The sequence below is a fragment of the Nasonia vitripennis genome (assembly GCF_009193385.2).
Source record: "Nasonia vitripennis strain AsymCx chromosome 2 unlocalized genomic scaffold, Nvit_psr_1.1 chr2_random0012, whole genome shotgun sequence".
Classification (NCBI taxonomy): Eukaryota; Metazoa; Arthropoda; class Insecta; order Hymenoptera; family Pteromalidae; genus Nasonia; species Nasonia vitripennis.
The window spans coordinates 89,183-109,084 of NW_022279619.1; the positions used below are offsets into that span (position 1 = coordinate 89,183).

The following is a 19,902-nucleotide window of genomic DNA, read 5'->3' on the forward strand; positions in this document are numbered from 1 at the left end:
TATCTAAAACTGTCCGAGTACACAAGTACAAAGTTTCGTCAATACAAGGAGTTTCCTTGAATTGGCAATAGTCTTACGTAGCAGTTTAAGGAGTTAACGCTCTAAAAAAGACAACGGAGTTTTAGTGAGGTTTTTATTTATAAAATTTCTCTAATTTATCCTTATGTTTAACTATTAATTTTCCATTTGTTGATTCGACTATTACATTGTTATTATCTCTGATTTCTTTTACTATGAATTCGCCATTGTAATATTTATCTAACTTTACATATCTAGGCTCTTTGGGTACTGTTACTTCGTCTCCTACTTCTATTTTTAGTGGTCTTGCCTTTTTGTCATAATATTACTTGACGAGGTTACCTCGAGCAATAGTTTGCATTCTTCTTAAACATTCTGTCAAATCTTGTATATATGCATTATATGTTTCTAACTCATACTCGTCAGGCAACTTCCGTTTTCTGGCTAGGCGTCCGTACACTAGCTCGAACGGGGTATAACCCGCCGATGCATGTACGGAAGTATTGTACTCGTGCATAGCAAACAGAATCACTTTATCCCAGTCCTGTTTGCTAGACGCTTTGTTTCTCAAGAAATCCGCCAATACTGCATTGCTTCTTTCTAGCGATCTGTTGGACTGCGGAAGATATGCTGTTGTTGTATTCAGTTTGAATTGATAAATTTTCGCCAGTTATGATAATAACTTATTTTGAAAGTTCCTGCCTCTATCGCTCAATATTATGCAAGGTACACCGTGCTGTGTAAATAAATGTCTCGATAAAGCATCTGCGATTGTGACTGCTTTTATATTGAGGACGGGCACCACTATACAAAATTTCGCAAATTGTCATTGCATGGTTAAAATATGCAAATTCTTCTCTGTAGTCTTGCAGAGTGGTCCAACTGTATCTATTGCTACTTTATGGAAGACTTCACTTGGTGTATACGTGATTACCATCGGTTCTCAAGTTTTAATTTTTAATAGTTTCTGTTCTTAGCATATCTGGCATTTGCGGACAAACTCGTGGATGCCCTCCTTCATTCCCTTCCAATAATATTTCTCGCGGACGAGTCTGTAAGTTTTTCCTATTTCCCTATGTCCTCCGAATAAGCTGTTATGATAGTCTTCTAATATCGCCAAGCGATACTCTGGTGATAGTGTCCTGCATGTTCTGTAGCAGAAGATTATAGCTATGTGAACATTATTGAAAGTTTCTTTAAATCTTTGCACTAAAGTTCTTCTAGGCAAAGTGTCTGTTAGCTCACCTGTTCTAGGTATACGGAAAGGGCGTAATTTCTTTTCTAAAATTAATTCCTTCAACGTATCCAGACACTTATTTAAGTTGCTTGGTTTTACTTCATCTTCGGTCTTGTTAGTTATTACCAGACTGAATACGTAACGTTTACGAATAATCGTGCAGATTACGTCTCCAACTTTAGCTCCTGCTTTCGCCAGATCTTCTTGATAGATAGCTTCTATATAGGCGAGTAATTTGTTCGTGCCCGTGGGCAAGTTAAAATCTTCAGAGACAAAGTGGACAATGTTATCTTTTAAGTAAGTAACACATTCTCTCGTACTCAGCAACCTTAACCGTCCGTTTTGATCTACTGATTCGGCTAAGTACAGTAACGGTGCTGTTGGTGGAGGTCTTGCACGCTTGGGAATTTCTGTATGTAACGCGGTTGGTAGGACAGGCTTTTCGTCTATTATTTGTTTTACTTTTCCCACCGGCTTATCCAAGTTACTTTTCTTCTTGGGACTTAGTTCGTCCTCCTCACTCGTTAGTTTGTCTGCGACTTTTTCTGCGCACCTCGGACTTAGTTTGGGTCTCTCATCCTCCGTTTCCTCCTCACTATCCTCTTGTTCTATAATTGATAAATTTTTCCACTGGGACATATGAGCGGTCTCATTATTCCAAGCGGTAAAACTGGCTTTCAGAGTTTTTAAAGGAGACTTTGTACGTATTGGACACGCTTGGCTCTCAGTATACTCCAGCATCCACTCTCTTACAGTACTACTGGGTATTGACTTATCTGGTCTTGATTTATTAAATTCTTCCGGAATGGATTCATCTGGTTTTAAAGGTTAGGGGGACAGCGACTTAGTTTTCCTAGCTGGAATTCAGCTGGACGCATTTTGAATGTTCCATCCGTCGTCATCCGTATACTCACTATCTTGTTCTTGGCAATACGTAGTCTCGGAATGTTGATCCATATAGTTGTCCCAACATAGTGACGATTTTTGATTGATCGTAGTTTCTTTGGCACTCTTTCTTTCTTGTTTAGTCATGACATTCCCAATTATGGTCTCGTCTTTATTTATGCTGGATAGTTTGTATAACTCACTGTTGTCCAGCACTTGTCCGGGCATCGATCTTCTCATTGTTGATAGTAGTTGATGCTATTCAAGTTCACCCTCACTACTTGACGATGACCAATCTTTCAAGGGTGATGTTATCACGCTCTTTGTTTGATATGTTTTTGTCTTAGGACGCACTTTGTTGATTTGTCCACTCATTCCCTCCCTTACTTCTTCCACTTCACTTTTGCCTGGGCTTTTATCATCGTCCTCTGCTTCTGTAGCGGTCTCAACTTCTGACACAGATTCGTTGCGTACCAGGCTAAGGAAGATAGATTTGTTACGCAATGGTATCGGTGGCGCGTCCGCGTTGTTGTTTCCGTGTTGTTGTTCTCCGTCAGTGTCATAACCGAAGAGTTGACCTGGCTTCCAGGCGAGAATTCAGATGTCGTTACCATTAGATCTAAAAATGCAACTAACTTTGGTTCTCCTTTCTTCGCTTCAATCTCTTTGCTATGGTGCTGGCGTCCAAACTTGCTTGACCACCCTCCACTCCCTTAGGTACTGCTAACGCTGCATTTTCGGAATCCGGTTTCCTTTCTGGTTTCTTCCTTTGTCCCTCAGGAGTGCTCGCCTTGTCCTCACTTTGTACCTTGCTAAGATTTTGTCTAGCTAAGGAAGTTTTTGTTGGCTTTGGGACTATCGGCAGCATTCTAGCCTTTTCTGCTATAACTTCGCTTGTGGCAGGCTTATTCTGTATTTCTTGTTTCTCCGTAATTCTCTTGTCTATATTTCTTTGTTCAGGACTTTATTCGGGTTTCGGGACAACGCGTTTCATTCGTATTTAATTTACCTGGCTTATATCGGAACGTATAGTAGTATCCTCTCAGCCGCAGTCTCCAGCGATTCAACCGACACATAGGATCTTTTAGAGAATCGATCAACGTCAATGGTTCATGGTCCCCATAAATGGTGAAGTGTCTGTTATATGAATAATGACTGAACTATTCCACTGCATCAATCACAGCAAGGCATTCTTCTTCTGTTGTAGAATAGTTCTCCTCTGATTGTTTAAGGGACCTGGACATATACGCTACCGGATGGTCTTCTCCCGGTTCTCCCTGACTAAGGACTGCTCATATGGCGCCATCACTAGCGTCCGTAGTCAAAATAAACGGCTTTTTGAGACCCACGGAGGCCAACATCGGTGCTTTACAGAGGGCTCGTTTCAAAGTTTCAAAACTTTGTTTCTGCGTATCAGTCCATTCCTATTTCTTATTCTTCTGCAGCAGGGAATTAAGTGGCTGTGCTTTTTCTGCAAAATTAAGGATAAATCTTCCATAATATCCCGCCAAACCAAGAAATTGACGGACTTCAGTTTTTGACGTCGGTGGTGGAAACTCCATCACAGCTGAAATTTTAGACGGGTCTGGCCTTACGCCATTTTTATCAATCATATGTCCTAAGTAAATAATTTCTGGTGTCAAGAAGTGACATTCATCAATTCGTAAACGTAGTCCTGCTTCAGATAGTCTCTCGAACACTTTATTCACTTATTCTTCGTGTTCTTCCAACGTATTTACATAAATTACTATATCGTCTAGGAAAACATGCATCTCAACCCCTTGTATTCCCAATAAAACGCAGTCCATGAGACGTTGGGAGGTTGGGGGTGCGTTGGTTAGGCCAAACGGCATGCATAAATACTCATAATGGCCGTACTTGGTGTTAAAAGCCGTCTTTTGTATGTCCTCGGGTTCGAGTTCTATCTGGTGGAAGCCCATGGCCAAATCAAAGACTGAAAAATATTGTGCGCTTCTAAGTTACTTCAATATTTCCAATATATTAGAAAAAGGGTAGGCTTCCTTGATCATCTTAGTATTAAGCTTTCGATAGTCCATAACCAGGCGAAACTTCCTTTTTCCATCAGATCCCGGTTTCTTGGGGATGATTCGGCAGGGACTGCAGAATGGACTATTGGAGCGTCGAATGACATTAGCGTCCAAGAGTTTTTGCAGTTTATTGAATAACTCTTCGTCTTATCCCGTCGGTCCTCTCTTGTACTTAACACTGACGGGTTCGTCGTTGGTTGTCCGGATCTTATGTCTCACGCAGGACGTCTGAGGAGCCGGATCTCCGGGCAGGTAGAACAAATGGGAATAGTTCCTCACTATTCGTTGTATCTGCCGTAATCCTTGGCGTGACTGATACGATTTTCTTACCTTTTCCATTATGAAATTCAAGGAAGTCATCCTCTTCGCTCAAATCAAAAGGCTCAAGATGTTGAGAGGTGATTTCGATCTCAACTGGATCTTCTCTTGTATTTATAGCCATGGCATAGCAGTACCCATTCGCGTTGGTAACTGATGCTTCTCCAAGATATACTCCTGGCACAGTTATTATTCTTTGTAGGTACGCTTCTCCAGTTACTGAATCCAGCGTAGCCGGGATCCTTATGGGCACTTTGGCTCTGGCTGGTAACTTAAATATGGTTTTTCCATTTGATTCAAAACCTTTATAATTATAAGGCTTCTTAGTTGGTAATTCCAACATTTCTGGTTTTATCTTTTCGTTCTCATAGGGAAATTCGTACTTCATATAATACGACGTTGCACTTTTGGATTGTGGCTTCTTAGCTTTCATTGGTCTATATATTTCATCTGGACTTACCACATTTTCCAGAAATACCTTGTGTACGAACGGAACTGGAGTTATAGGTTGGCTTTCAGCTATCAAGACTTCGTCCCCAAACATGATGTTCACTTTTTCATTGTACAGGAACGGGTTTCCCAATATTAGATCTTTGGCGAACGGAGTCTCGGCAGGCAAAACGTGAAAGATGTGGTCTTTTCCCATTATCGACAACTTTACCGTTCCTTGTGTAACTATGCCTTGGGAAAAAATTCCCTTAATGTGCATGAAATCGTTATATTCTATAACAGTTTCTGGTTTTAGTGCACTGTGCTTAACGGCATTTATTTGTTGTCGTTCTTGGACTCATCAGTCGCTGCTGGGCTGTTGGGCTCATCGCCGAGTCATTCCGATGAACCGCTTCCCAGTTTAAATGATTCTTGTTTCCGCGGTATAGCGAACTGGATCTGGACCTGTTCGATTTAGGATCGTAAAAGCGGTTGTCTGTCCTCGAGTGAGGTTGATGATAATCCATGCCGTGCATAGGCGGTTGCATGAGATATAGCATGTAAGGGTTCATATATGGATACGCAGGATTATCCAGTGGATAATAACAGTAAGGATAAGGTGGCATGTAAGGATACGGTCTTATCATTTATTTATAGTCTCTCGACTTTGATAGAGACTTGTGGATCAAAATAATTAATGTGAAAATAATATCACGCTCTTTAAATTTGAGATGAAAAGGTATACATGTATACCGTCAAACTATTGATGTTTATTGAAAAGAAAAGAGTGTGATTACAAATGTCTTGACTATGGAAAATTGAAGAGTATTAGAAGAGTGTTAGAGCACCGACGCGTTAACAAACGATATTGTTTAACGGTCGACACTGTGAGGCGAGTCCTCACAGCGCTTCGGCAATACGAAAACTGAATAACACAAATCAGCAAAAGCGGCAGAAGACCGCTCGCGAAACAGGCGGAGAGAGACAGAGTAGGAGCGAGCGAGCGCGTGTTGCCATGGCAACCTCATTGGTGCCGTGCGGGCTAGCGAAAACCGTCGAATTTGAACTTAAGGTGACAAGCTTCTCGAACCTTCTCGCTCTCTCTTCGCATATTAAACTAATATTCAAACACATTGGTGGATACGGAGGTCCGTAGTGTCCTTGCTGCATCATTTCAGGTGGATACCTCGCTACCGAAGATACTGAACGGCTTCTGGACTATCCAGGTGTCCATTTTAATATGCTTACATGACTCGTGGGTTCGGGTGAGTTTGCATAAATAAGCTGTGAAGGATCATTTATTCTTCCATTCTCGATAGTAGTCCTGAGGAAATGTGTGTCAGTTGCATCATAGGCATACTTTACCTCATTTCGCCTTGGCTCAGCATCATGAAAATGTATCCACATCAGAATATTACTTTCCGAGTTGTCGATTTTTCTGTAAGGTTCAGACTGCTGGTAATCCTCGAGGTCGTTCCTTCCGTTTGGGACTTGATCTGGTTTGCAATATAGGTAGTGGACTCGGGTGTACATAGCTTTTTCATAATCCTAGCTTTTTCGTATTAAAGTGCATTATTAAATGCTTCCGTTAACGTTTGTGGAGCTGCGTACATAATACCTGTCCGCCATTCGTCAGGTAGTCCGTTTATAAAAGCCTCTAAAGCAACTCCAAGTGTGGCCGTTGGTCCACTGCTGCTTGAGCTTCCGTCAGTCCTTCTTTGACGGCTGCTATTGCATTATTGATCAGCGCGTTTGATCTCTTATAATACTATCGGACATTCTCTCCTTTCCTCATCATGGCTGCTTGAACTTATTTAAGTAAAATTCGTAAGATCTGGACGGCGCAAAACAATCTCTGAGATGGTTCTTTAGTTCGGCTAGCGTTCGAAAAGTACTACCTTCTAGCGTCTGTCTTGCCTTGCCCTTTAACCTGGATATTAAAATTCTCAAAAACTGGGGTTCCTGATCTGCTGGTAGCAACGTAAAACCGTTTTCCACGTCTTGCATGAATTCCTTCAAATTAATTTTAGTTCCGTCGTATTCCGGAATGTGCATTACTGCTCTAGAGATACTTTGTGTCTGACTTGCTTCCAGCACACTGCGGGACACGTCCAGCATTTGTCAGTCACGTTCTGCTTGCTGGACACGATAAAATTGGTCCAGAGCCTTTATTTTGGCTTCCACGTCTGCGATCGCGAGAATAACCTCACGAGTCTGGTTCAAGTCTTGCGCCATTTTTCTGATATTTTAGTTTAATTACAAAAAAAAATTCTAACTTTCTGTAAAAATTTCTACTGTCGCAATCGGTCTAGTATACGTCGCCTGAATGAATACACGAATGCAGTCGTACAGGCGCTACACACATACTTACATGCCAAGAATATATGAACATGGGACATTACAATACGAATTATAATTAGGACATTTTTTATTATAATCTAAGTTACAATATAGGTTTATTGTAAAGAATAGAATTTTAATATTGTGGAATTGGCTGAATTTCTCTTGTAGCAACTGAACCTCATCAAATAATCAAGTTTTTTTAGTAAATATGCACGTATGATGTGTATGACGATTAGTAAATATTATGCACATCGTAGACTACAGGACAACGGGACGGCAAGTGTGAGTTAAAATAATAATTTCGAAAAGTGCAACTATCTTATTTTTCATATCTATTAGTTATGATTGATTCTAGCTTACCTGCTGATCTTTAATGCTTGACCTTTTCAGAACTGATTTCACTACATTCACTAACGTATATATTTATGAGAATATATAAAGAAACTTTTGTAAGCTACAAACATTTGACAATTTCTTTAAAAATATCGTAAATTTTTAAGAAGAAATAATTATCATAAGAATCATAATACAAAAAAAACAGTTTTGTGAGGATGGAGCCATAACTTATACTACAGTATACATACATGTAGATATAAGTGACAGAGTATAACGGAGCTTCGTATCTGACGCCCTGACCCCGCCGATGATGGTGCGCTCCTTCTGGAGTACTTCTGCTCGTCGTCTGCAGGATGTTTCTGCTTGGCTCTGTCTGCTGTGATGCTGTTATACGCCTGAGCCATGGTCTGACTGGGGAGAGACAGCCAGATGCAGCTATAGAGCTATAGTGCTCGAGATGCTGAGATAAATTTGTTTCATTTTTCTGCAAACAAGGGGCATCTGTTGTGAAGCATAACGTGGATTTTTGGGGAACAAACTGGAGCAGTCGTAGATAAGAATGTTTCTGCCTTTAGCTTTACAGTTAAAAGTGGCGCAGACTAAGGAATACTCTTTTTTCCTAATGTCAATTCCTAATAGGGGTGGAAGTAAAAATTTTAAATAATAAAGATCTAAAACACGAAAATTAAGCATTGATTTATAATGGGAAAAAAAGTTGAAACTAAAAATATTAAAAAACAATGAGTCAAAAAAAAAAAAATTTTAATTCTTGATTTAAAACAAAAATACTCTAAACTCTTGTTATTTTATCATTCCTAATATTTCAATTCAGCATTTTCATTTTAGAAATTGTTTGATTTCAGTTTTTTAATTTTTGCCTTTCGTGCTTTCATATTTTTGGATTTTAATTTTTCTAAATTTTTGCCGACAAGTTAAATTGATTATTCAATCACTGATTATCATGAAAATAAAGCTAAAATTTTAGTAAACAAATACAAAAATATGAAGTCTCATTATTATCTAGTCAGCAACGTAAAATTTTCATACTAGTAATAAAGTTATCTATGCATATAGTTATTTATCACTGACAAGAATATTGACGTAATTTTGTTATGTATTAAAATTTCATAGTATCCTACGTCAATTTGTCACTGTCGATGTGACATTTGTTTAAAGAAGAGGTAAAAAAATGTATGCTATAAATTACCTAAACCAATTATTTAGTGCAGAAATACCTGATAAAAATGAAAATAAAAAATAGATTATTTGCTGTTGTACGACAATTTATTATACGTTTCTGATACTATAGATACTTATTTCAAAAGAAATTGGAAATTATTCTAATTTTAAAAGTCAATTAAATGATAACCATATACTTGAATTCAACATTTTAAAATTTTTCTTGATTTTTTATATGCAATCTACAGTTAATGTTCAGAGATTGTCAAATATTAAACCTATTGATAGACATAAAGAATATATTCAAATATTCTTTTCTGGTTCAAGTACAAACAAACACTGGATTTGTTTGTGGTATAAAGACAATGTAGTACGAATTTTTGATAGAATTAACTTTTTGATAGGCTGTTTCCAAATGAAGATACTTTACGCATATCTTTTAAACAAGTACGGTATCAGACTAATTATTATGATTACGGTGTTTTTGTCATAACATTTACAGTCGGTATTGTATTGAATGTTTGCTCATGCAATCTTTAATTTAATATTAGTAAAATGAGAGAATATTTGATTAGAATGTATGATACATTAACTTTATCATTTTTTCCAATAACAAAAGATTATAAAAATAAAATTTATTATGAAACAATTGCTAAAATTTTAATTATATGAAACATTACTTAAGCAATAAAATTTGCTAAATTTAAATTAAATTTTGATAAAATTAATATTGAGGAACTTGATGAATTATATACAGCAAGCATTAATTAACTCTTTTAGAAGCAAATACAAAGAATAATTAACTGCTAAAAATCAATCAAAAAATAATATGGATAATAAAATAATAAGCTTCCCTGATAGAAATTGGCCAAATTAAAATGATGAAAAAGCTGAAAACATGGTAGTTTTCTTTGTTAGTTCTTGTTACAAGATGTAACGCTTTTTATCCTAGTTCTTTGGCAGATCGAGCTGTTTTAGAAAAGTAATGCCCAAGATAGTTGGTCAAATGACAACGTCTGCTTAGCTCGGTTCGCTAAGGCGCGTGGTTATCCTTCTGCAGGGTTCGGGTTCGAGTCCCCGGTCGCTCGAAATTTTTCGGATGCTAATCAGTATTCTATATACTTTCATTAAAAAAAACTTGAATACAAGCCTGCTAGTAATGATTTTCCAATTCCAACCCCGAATCGCCATTAACCACGTGCACCTGTGTCGTGTTATTTCACTAACTATCTTTGGAAGTAAATAGTTAAAAATACTCGTTCTAAAAACTGCCAAAGAACTAGGATAAAGAGCGTTACATCTTGTTCGAACTCGAAATACCTTTAAATGCATTTCTACGAAGTTTTAACAAAACTGAAACTTATACTATTAAGAAGCTTCCTGTAGGAGGAAGCAATTAATTTAAATATTTGATAATAGTACTAAACAAAAAGTGTCAAAGAAAACTACTAAGTTCTGAGATTGACAACCTCAGAACTTCATATTAAAAAAAGTATTTTTGTATCTCATTTTATCGTATTACAAACTATATTAAAATGATAAAATATAATATTAACATATTTTATACAAAAAAAAAATTAATTATTACATATTTTATTCTTTAAAACCTGATGCACATTGAAAAATAATAAACAACATATATGATCCGCGAGCGAAGCAAGCATTATTTGCTAGTCCTATAATGAAAAGATAAGCGTGAGAAAAAGTATTAGAATTAAAATTATACTGTTTAAAAAAATCTTCATTTAACACTTTGGTACTTGATGTTTTAGCCAACTGGACGGTGAGTCTTCGTAGTGCGAATGTGACGACGGCAAGATGATGAAAATTTTTTTGACGGTGATATGCCGTATGAGCTGCAAACTTTTAAATGTTATAATTTTGGCGCAGATACGCGTCGAATCTTGCGTATGGAACGTCATTTGTGTTCTTTGTTTAAGTGAGGTAAATCTTACCTTAATAAGAATAATTAAGAACTGTCTTATCATAGACAGTTCAGCAGGTTAGTTGAATTTCTAAAGTTAAGATAAGGTATAGTTTAATAATGTCAAATAAAAACTCAAATTCAAGGGAAAAAGCCTTCGGGTATAATAAAAACCCTGATATATTATAAATTACTAAAGTATCACTACAGAAGTCTGAACGTTTTACATACAGAAAAATCTGACATTTAAGTATAAAAATGGAATCGTTAAACAAATAATGCTTGATTCTCTTTTTTTCAGGCTTAGTCAGTTTTTAACAATACTGATTGCTGTTAATAGAAGGTTAGAAGTTCATATAAATGTATATAAAAACTAACTAGTTATTTACAATTATACGAAACGCCATTATTAAATAAAAGACCTCAAGAGAGTTTAGGAGAGCCAAGGACACGGAGGTAGAGTGCTGCATGCTTTTCATAATACCTGAAAGATCTAGGGAGAGAGTGAGTGAGAGAGAGAGAGAGAGAGAGAGAGAGAGAGAGAGAGAGAGAGAGAGAGAGAGAGAGATCAGGACTGATGCTCTTCTCCACTCTTTATTCACTCTCTTGTGCTTGCATCTCTCCTAACGTCTGACGTGTCGCGTGATCAGAGCGGAACTGAGCGGAGCGTTGGCACTCGCTCGCTCTCTGCAGAGGTGCGTGCCACCTGTCGATGGGGTACCTACATTACTTCTCCCAAAGAAAAATTGAGTCATATTTTTTTTTGTTTTTTGAAGATCGAGATACTTAAGTAAAATTGCAAAAGAGAAGAATTCACAAAATTTAGCAAGTTTCTCAAAAAAGGAAATTGTCTGTGTCTGGAGAGTATTTCCTATGAATAGTTTACATTTTGCTTAGAACTAGTTTTTCGAACATGTAAGCAATTTTAGCGCTAAGTATTACAATAGTACTATGACTAGAATCACAGTCTGTTGAATGTACAAGCATTTTCTGGTAGTGTAATGTAATATAGTAAAATGTTCGTTTGATATTTTTGCTCCACCTGACTTCATATTTGTTAGCTGGGAAGATAGTCGGTAATACAAAGTAAATTAAAAGCTAGATTAAACGCATTAAAAAAAATTGCTAGCTTGGCTAGGCTTTGGTTGTAAATTCAGTTCCATAATGTATTTACAAAATCGTGTAAGTAGAAGTTGTTATTAGGCACTGAACCCCCCACCTTTCCGTGAAAAAAGGTTGCATCTTTTAACGAGCGCATTTGCGGGACTGAACTGAGTCAACGTTTTTTTTTTTCACGTTCTAGGCACCGGAGGTTGAGGAGTAGGAATCGCTTGATCCGGTGAATCTGCGGTGGGAGGGGTAGGAGGTGCAGGTAGATTGCCATCTGTTGGAAGCTGCGTAGTTTTGGAAGTACTGGGTGCTGGTTTAAGGCGGTTGATATTCGTTGGTGGAGGAATCTTGATCATTTCAGGTGTAGCATTTTCCTTACCACCATTAAAATCATCATCCGATCTCACCAATTTTAATAAGTTTTCAATATGTTGTAGTACTCTAAAAAATAAGGGACACGCATTTTTGTTATGCTGAGGTCTACTGAAAAGAGATGAAAAATACCTCTAAATTTGTCTGATTTTTCATCATTTTTATGCGGTTTATTACTTTAAAGGATCGTTTATAGTATTTGGGAATGGTTGCATAAATTTCCTAAGACACATAAACTAAAATATTCAATGAAGTATACTGGAAACGCTTATCTTAATTTTTTGAGCTCATACTCTGGTTTTTGTAAGGGAACAAAACACAAGTAATGTAGTTTTTTTTAAATATGAAATAATGGTTGCAACCTCTTGGATCGTAAACACATCTTATATCTTTGCCTTTTGATGACAAATATTTTCCACTTCGTTTAATTACAAAATATTAATTAGAAGTCGAAATATCATAAAAAGCGATTTTCGGGGGTAAAATTTGGAAGTGGTTTTCACCCCTTTAAAGTGTATGTCCCCACAAAATTACGTGTCCCTTATATTTTGAGTACTACAATATATTAAGAACTTATTAAAATTGGTGAGGTCGGGTTGGGGGGGGGGGTTTCTTGTAAGTACCGTCTGACAAATCAGACCGCTGTGTTGCAGTGAAGAGCCGAGCATGCGGAGCAGATGGAGTGCATTTGTGAGTCACAGAGCCATATGGTTATCAAAAGCTCTGCGTACCTACGCAGAGTATGTAGGACGTAAGTATATAAAAACTCTAATCCTCGATAGTCGTCGGTCATGCTCTCTCGGTTAAGCTCATTATGGTTTGGTCGCACCATGGTTTGTTAGAAAACTTTCCAGGTGCTAAATGATAACTTAACCTTTCCCGGGAACGTACCAGGTAAACAGCAGTGTTACCGAAAGTATAGATCGGTTTGCAGCTTAAGTGTTAGTGTCCGTCAAAATAGCAAAATAAGAAGAATATGATGTGCGATGGGTTAAGAAGATACTATAAGTGCTGAAAGCCCGTCAGGACGACTCAAGCACTAGCGTACGTAGATCGCCAGTGACACCGATATGACGAGTTAATGTTGGAAACAGAGAGTATAAATACAGCAGTGTTCTGGATCAGGGATCGTCTTAGAGCCTCATCTTACATCAATAGACAGGCGACCGACCAATCGCTCCAGAACACGTAGGCCTGCGACAGAAAGAGCAAGATTGACAATGTGATCGACGGCCACTCTGCAATCGCGAATTCAACTTCATTAAGCTCTTACCGTTCGAGCTCGACGATGACCTCGTTGGCTAAAATGAGGACTTCAACGAATGATTCTAATCGCACCAGAGCCTCCTTAACAGCAACTCTATTTTGTCCTTTTTACCATAACCTTAACCGCTTATTCCTTCAAAATAAGCAAAAAACTTTAACTACAAGGCTTTCCTTCTTCCAAAACTTAAATCTCGACTTGACTAGCTTTGTAGCTATGCGACGCCACTTTGATCGAGCCACTTCAAGAGTATAAAGTGCAATCGTTGTAATCTTTACGATTGATTCAAGCTGATAATCCGCTTTGTGTTGAAATAATTTTTTATAATTAAAGAGAATTTGCTTTATTTTGTTTATATTTACTTATTTTATATTTACTTATTTCTTTACACAAGATGGCACATCTCTTAAAATATTATCTACAATTTCTAATGCTTTTTTTGTAATTATAAAACCTTGATCTCATATTATTACATCACCTTCTCTGAATTTGTTATCTTGTAAAGACCGTATTTAGTGTAGTGAATACAGGCTGCGCGAGTACAAATAATTATTTAGTTTGCAGAAAGTAGCATGCTTTATACGCACTCAATAGAAGATGCGTACAGAGATATAGCACTCGTATTCGCTGACCAGATACACGACAACAGGTTACTGATACAAAAGGCGGTAGCCTCTTTTTTATACAGTTTGTCGCAGATAAAGCAGACACAATTTATTTTTGGCGATTTTGGAAAAACTAGCGTTGAAGTAAATACAATTTTTTCGGAATAATAAAGGCCAAATCATGCCCTACGAAGTTACCGTGCCCTTTTTTACTCAAGTTGTAAGGCTTTTTTACGGAACTAGGTTAAATACGCATAAAACTAAGTGTGATAAGATGTTCTAGGCCCTTTCATCTGATAGGACGTGGCAAACACATGCAGATTATACAATCTTTTCGGGAAACCGTAACTGTGCAGGCCTCAAAAAACATACGCATAACATACGCACTTAGCTACAAATGTCAATGCAAAAGCTCGTCGTTCCCTTCGAGACATACGCGTTATTAGGTATTTCTGGACTATCAGAAATGCTTGCGAGTGTTTTTCGACTATCAAAAAGCGCTCACAAGTGTTTCTCGATCATCAAAATTTGAAATAGCTTCAGAAAATATAATGCGCAGTGCCACTATTTTTAAACAGATGGTAAATCAACTAGCGCGCCACGGCCTTACGGATGCGGTGGCTTGTCGCCTTGCGTCGATTCGCGATGCGAAGCACGCAAAACGCTTCGCGATTCTAAGACATATTAAAGCATAGATTACGCAACACATTCGGGTGTAGATCAAACAGACAAAAATATTAAACTAAATTATCTAATTGAAATGTTAAACGAAATTAGAGGTCTTTCATCTCACAAATTAGACTTGAAAATAAATGCAACAATAATGTTAATTCAAAATTAAAGTATAAAAGATGATCTATGCAATTAAACTCGCTTGAAAATCGTTGAATTAAATGAATACAATATTAATGCAGAAATAATTAGAGAAGAAAATATAGGAAATAAAGTCTTTATACCCAAAATCACTTTAAATATTAGAAAGAATTCTTAATTTTTTTTTACTCTTTATAGAAAGTAATTTTCAATTATATTAGCTTTTGCAAAAACAATAAATAAATCACGAGGATAAAGTTTCGATTCTTCTCAGACGGCAATTGTATGTAGCTTTATCTAGACGCAAAAATCCTAGTAAAATTTTTATTCAAAATGATTAAGAAGATTTCTCAAAAATAGATAATATTGTGTTGAGTGAGAATTTCAAAGATCTAACTCAAAATATATAGGAATTTATTGCAATTTGTTATATGTTTTTGTAGATACATTGCAATACAGAAGCCACAATTGATTATCGTTTATTTTACTCCTAAGGGGTGAATCGAAAATTAATCAATAAATATTTAATACAAATTTTGAAAAGTATTATACAGTTCATAAACTGTAAATATTGTGAAAGCCATATATATATATATATATATATATATATATATATATATATATATATATATATATATTATAACGGGGCAACTGGACTTGTGCACGGCGGCCGCGAAGTCGCCACTGTGTCACCGAGCGGTTTATAACTATGATAACTAATACGCCACGGCTTTCCCTCGATAATGCTGGAGTCATCGACGGATGTTAGCCGTCGGTTCAATGACGACTCCCTACTATGCAGCCGGGTTGTCCGCGAATACAAAATTCACGGCGAGTGAAGCTCGCCGCGCTTTCTCCTCGTCCAGGGTTTCTCAACTGTCAACCACGACTCTTTCCCAGTCTAACCCTGCCGAGTTTGTGAACGGAGTATAGGAAAGACGTGCTTTTGGTTGACAATAAGAACACCTTATTTCGTGATAAATAATAGTGTATTGAATTCACTTGATTGTTACAATAGATACTGCGCGGCGCGCGAAAAGACTGATTTTGATAGAGGAGTCGAGCGTTCGGTGTCACAAACCTCGGCTTCGGCGTCTGTAGTTCGCGTCGGTGATAATTCGGTAGAAGTCAATAGACTTACGGGATCGCAGTGCGCGTAGTATCACGAGCTTCGGTGTACAAAGTCGACGGCGGTCGTTGGATGGCTGGTGGCGAAAAGGCGTCCCTTCTAGCCAGGCTACACGGCTCCCTGGTGGGCTAGATGCTGGTGCTGCGAGATCTTGCGTCCGCGTGAACGCTGAGGATGATCTTAGTCTCGTAGTGTCTCGTACTCTCGCCTCGACAATGCTTTGCCCAGGGTAAAATGTCTCGGTTGCGCGCACGTGTCTGAACGATTCGCTATCCCGATTCTATCTGAATTCGCGCGTGGCCTCTCGCGCGCGCCTCTCTGCATGACTTGACAACACCGCGCCTGGCGGCCGAGCCATCATCGCGCAACAAACGAGCGCGCGTAATACGAATTCGCGGCCGCTCGTAACATCCTCCTTCCAGACGTTGCGCAGCTCGTGGAGCAACTCTGTATCGCCGTCGCGTGATCATGCGAAAAATGACATGCAAGGGTGTTGAAGAATGAGGAGATTGGGTAATAAATCAAGAAAACACTGCTAGTCACAAATTGTTCGCGGCGCGCCTCCTCCTCCAGAATCTCGCGGGCTCCAGCGACCAACCTCTACTTCTCGCATCGGTTCTCGATGCAAGTCGCCCATGTCGCGGCCTCTGGATCGAGCTGGTCTCCAGCTACCTCGACGTACTGATCGAATCAACTAAAAAGGTCGACCTCCCAGTCCTCCGACTCGTTGACTGTATCGCGGAGCTGCTGCAACTCCTAAAGTAGGTCGCTCCAGCGCTATCGATGGCCTTTTTTTATCGGGCGCTGTCGACCGTTGCAACTGATTCCGCGGGCGAAGGAGTCGCCCCTCCCCGCGCACCTTCTTCGTCAAGTAGGTCAGCGACCAGTTCACCGGGCCGCTCCTTGGCCGTCTCCTGGAGCTTGTTCCGGCCAAGGCTACCGCGCGTACCTCGACGACCGTGACAATCATCTCGTCGAGCTCCGAGTCGAGCTCGGTTTCCGCGCAGCGCATCTTGGCGGTCAGGTGGATCAAGTCCCTGAACGCCCGCTGTACGGTGTCCGACTCGGTCGTCGGCCACGGTAACTTGGTTGCAGCGGCGAGGCGCTGCATGCGGCTCGCGCTATTGCGGTACGGGTCTTCTTCTTCTGCCATCTTCAGTTGACGCGGCTATGCTATTCAGGAAAGGAGAAAGAAAGGCCATGGTTATGATGACGGACATGATCATGATTATGTATTGTGAAGTACGCTCGACGCAACGCGACGTCCCGCTCGCGTCGTCCGCGGTGACAACGCCGCCGGATCGAGCTGCTTCGCTTTACTTGCTTTGGTAGAACCCTTCGATCGGCCGGGTTCGCGCTTTCCTAACTGCAGATTTTCCGTCGGCGCGCTCGCCGTTACAACTTTTCGGGGACGCCTGCGCAGGCGACGAGAGGGTTTCGGTATCGCTTCGTTCACGTTTTCGACGCTTTTTTCCGGCTAGTCAGGGGCTCGGCCAACGTCGCGTAGTTTTCCAGAAATTGCTTGTACCACGACGCCATGCCGTGAAAACGTCAAAGTTGCTTTAGATTTTTCGGTTCTGGAAAATTTATAACTGGTGCTATTTTTTTCTGGATCTAATCTGAAACCGTCCCTGTTTACTAACACGCTAAGATATTTCACTACTTCCTTGCAGAATACGCTCTTTTCTCTGTTCTTTAATACGTTTTAACACTTGCTCGAGGACTTTAGCGTGATCCTCGAATGTTTCGGTCGCCACAATGATGTCGTCTAGGTACGAGAATGCGTGTGGTTGCAATTCTGGTGTGATTATCTTGTTTATGAGCCGCTGAAACGTGGCTCCGGCCTCAGACAAACCGAAAGGTAGGCGCTTAAATTGAAACAGCCCCATACAGGGCACTATGAATCTCGTGTACTGCTTGCTCTCTTCGCTGAGCGAAATCTGGTGGTACGCGCTACTCAAATCTATCGTCGAAATGTAGCGCGCCTGCTGTTATTTGCTCAATATCGCATTCATTTGTGGTAGTGGTAGTACTACGTGTGATCTCGTTTACTTTCCTGAAATCCACACAGTAGCGATATTTATTGCTCGATTATTCCAGCTGCGAGCATGGCTCGCACCTGCTCGTACATTTCTTCCTCTATTTTTCTCGATACCGGGAAGTATTTCTGCTTGATCGGCCTGGTTGTCTGCACTTCGATGTGGTGCTCCATCCACGTCGTGCAGCCAATTTGGTTTGAGTCTGGGCCGATGATTTTGACAAGAAGTGCTTAGAGCACTTCTTGCTGCCCGTCCTCTACGTCTGCTTAACCCACTGAGGCCAACTTTAGCGCGCCACCCTCCATGGCGGCTAACTCGACGTCGGTGTGCTCCTTATTTTCTTTAAAATACACTTTCGACGTCGTTGGATCCAACACGGCCTTGAAAGTCAGCATAAAATTAACGTCAACTATGCAGTCCGTCGGAAGATCCGGTACTATTGAGGCACGGATTTCTTTCTCAAGACTGCTGACTTCAAATGCTAGCCAGACGTAGCCTACGATCTTCGTGTAGCTGCCGTCGGCGAGCTTAGCGCCGCGGCCGTGGTTCGGCATTACTTGACGTCCTAGTGCATTCGCAAGTTGTAGTCATATGGGCCCCATACATACTCGTGATGTGCCGTTATCGTATAGGGCTTTGAATCGGAAACTACCAATTTTTGCCTGCATCCATCAGCGTTTTTCCTGGGAATTACTCTCGTCGCACGGGAGGTTTTCGCTGCCTCCCGCGTGACTTTCCAGAATCGAATCCATTAACTTGTCCGAGTTTAATTCGATTCTGCCGGAGTCCATTCGCTTGTCGCTATACTGACCCGTCTCATCTCTTCCGTCGGTTTTGACTGCCGACAACGATGAGAGAGCGACGGACTTCTGCGCACTTTTGTCCGCCTGTTGCGCTTTTCCCCCCTGTTCTGGGTCCGATGCTCTGTTCGGGCCGATTCGTACCTTCTCAGGCGAGCTACTGCTCGCCAGACGCTGATCGGTAGCGTCTGCCTCTCCGAGGCGTGCACTTCCCTTCGTTGCTCTTGAAGTTCTGTGCGCGGAGATTGACTTACTCTCCACGCCGGCGACCGTAAGGCTTGCGCTCCTACTTGCCTTCCCTGCATCCGCGGTCTCCTTGGAGTTACGTGAGCACTTGCTTTTCCTTTTCCGTTCGGGCAATCAATTTCTCCAGTCTTCTTTATTGTTTTTGTACCACTCTGTAGCTACTCCCGTGAATACGAACTGTAACGCTGCTATTCTTTCCGCTTCCGTCATCTGTGCTAGGGCCATGTTTGACTCGAGTCTATTTAAAAACCTATTGATTCTGTCGGTCATAGTCCCGACGAATTTCAATTCCCACTTCCAGAGTATCGTAGCGATGTCTCGAGCATGCGACCTTACTAATTGATTTCCTGGTGTAGCGGAGCCGTTGTTCATTGACTCTCGCCACTCTCTCCAGTTTCGACTTAAAGGCCGGCTTCTTGTGCCTGTTGGCCGTGCACTCGACGGGCGAGCATCCGCGCCCGTCGCAGCTATCTCGCCTATGTTTCTGTCTTCACATCTTCGGATAGTTGGTGTCTTGGCAACCATTACATTGCCGAATGTGACTCTTGCTGGTGTCTGCCCCGTTTTGCTATCTACGCGAGTGCTGGAGGCTCGCGCCTACTTGGTTTTGTAGTTCTCTCATTGTCTGATGCATCTTCTCGAAGTAGTCGGTCAATCCCGTCAGCAGCTTGTATACTGTGCCGTCCGGTGCAACAAGGCTGTCGCTTTTCAGTTCTTATATATATATATATTTTTTTTTCTGGTGAAGGTATACTTATGCTGACAGTCTGCATAAGTCCCGCTGTGTATGTACTTTTTATTAGCATA

The 19,902-nt window shown here is 40.2% G+C and overlaps 1 protein-coding gene across 10 annotated transcripts in view; it reads left to right on the plus strand.

Annotated features, from left to right (window-relative positions):
- The window catches only part of LOC107981573 (hepatocyte nuclear factor 4-gamma), a 436,128-nt gene that overhangs the window by 40,107 nt on the left and 376,119 nt on the right, over positions 1-19,902 (plus strand). The window contains exon 1 of one of the 10 annotated variants that reach the window (XM_031925548.1): positions 11,024-11,173. The exons of the other annotated variants lie outside the window; for them this stretch is intronic. The gene's annotated coding sequence lies outside the window, so the exon portion shown is untranslated. Of the gene's footprint in view, positions 1-11,023; positions 11,174-19,902 lie in introns of those variants that run through there. 10 annotated transcript variants of the gene reach the window in all.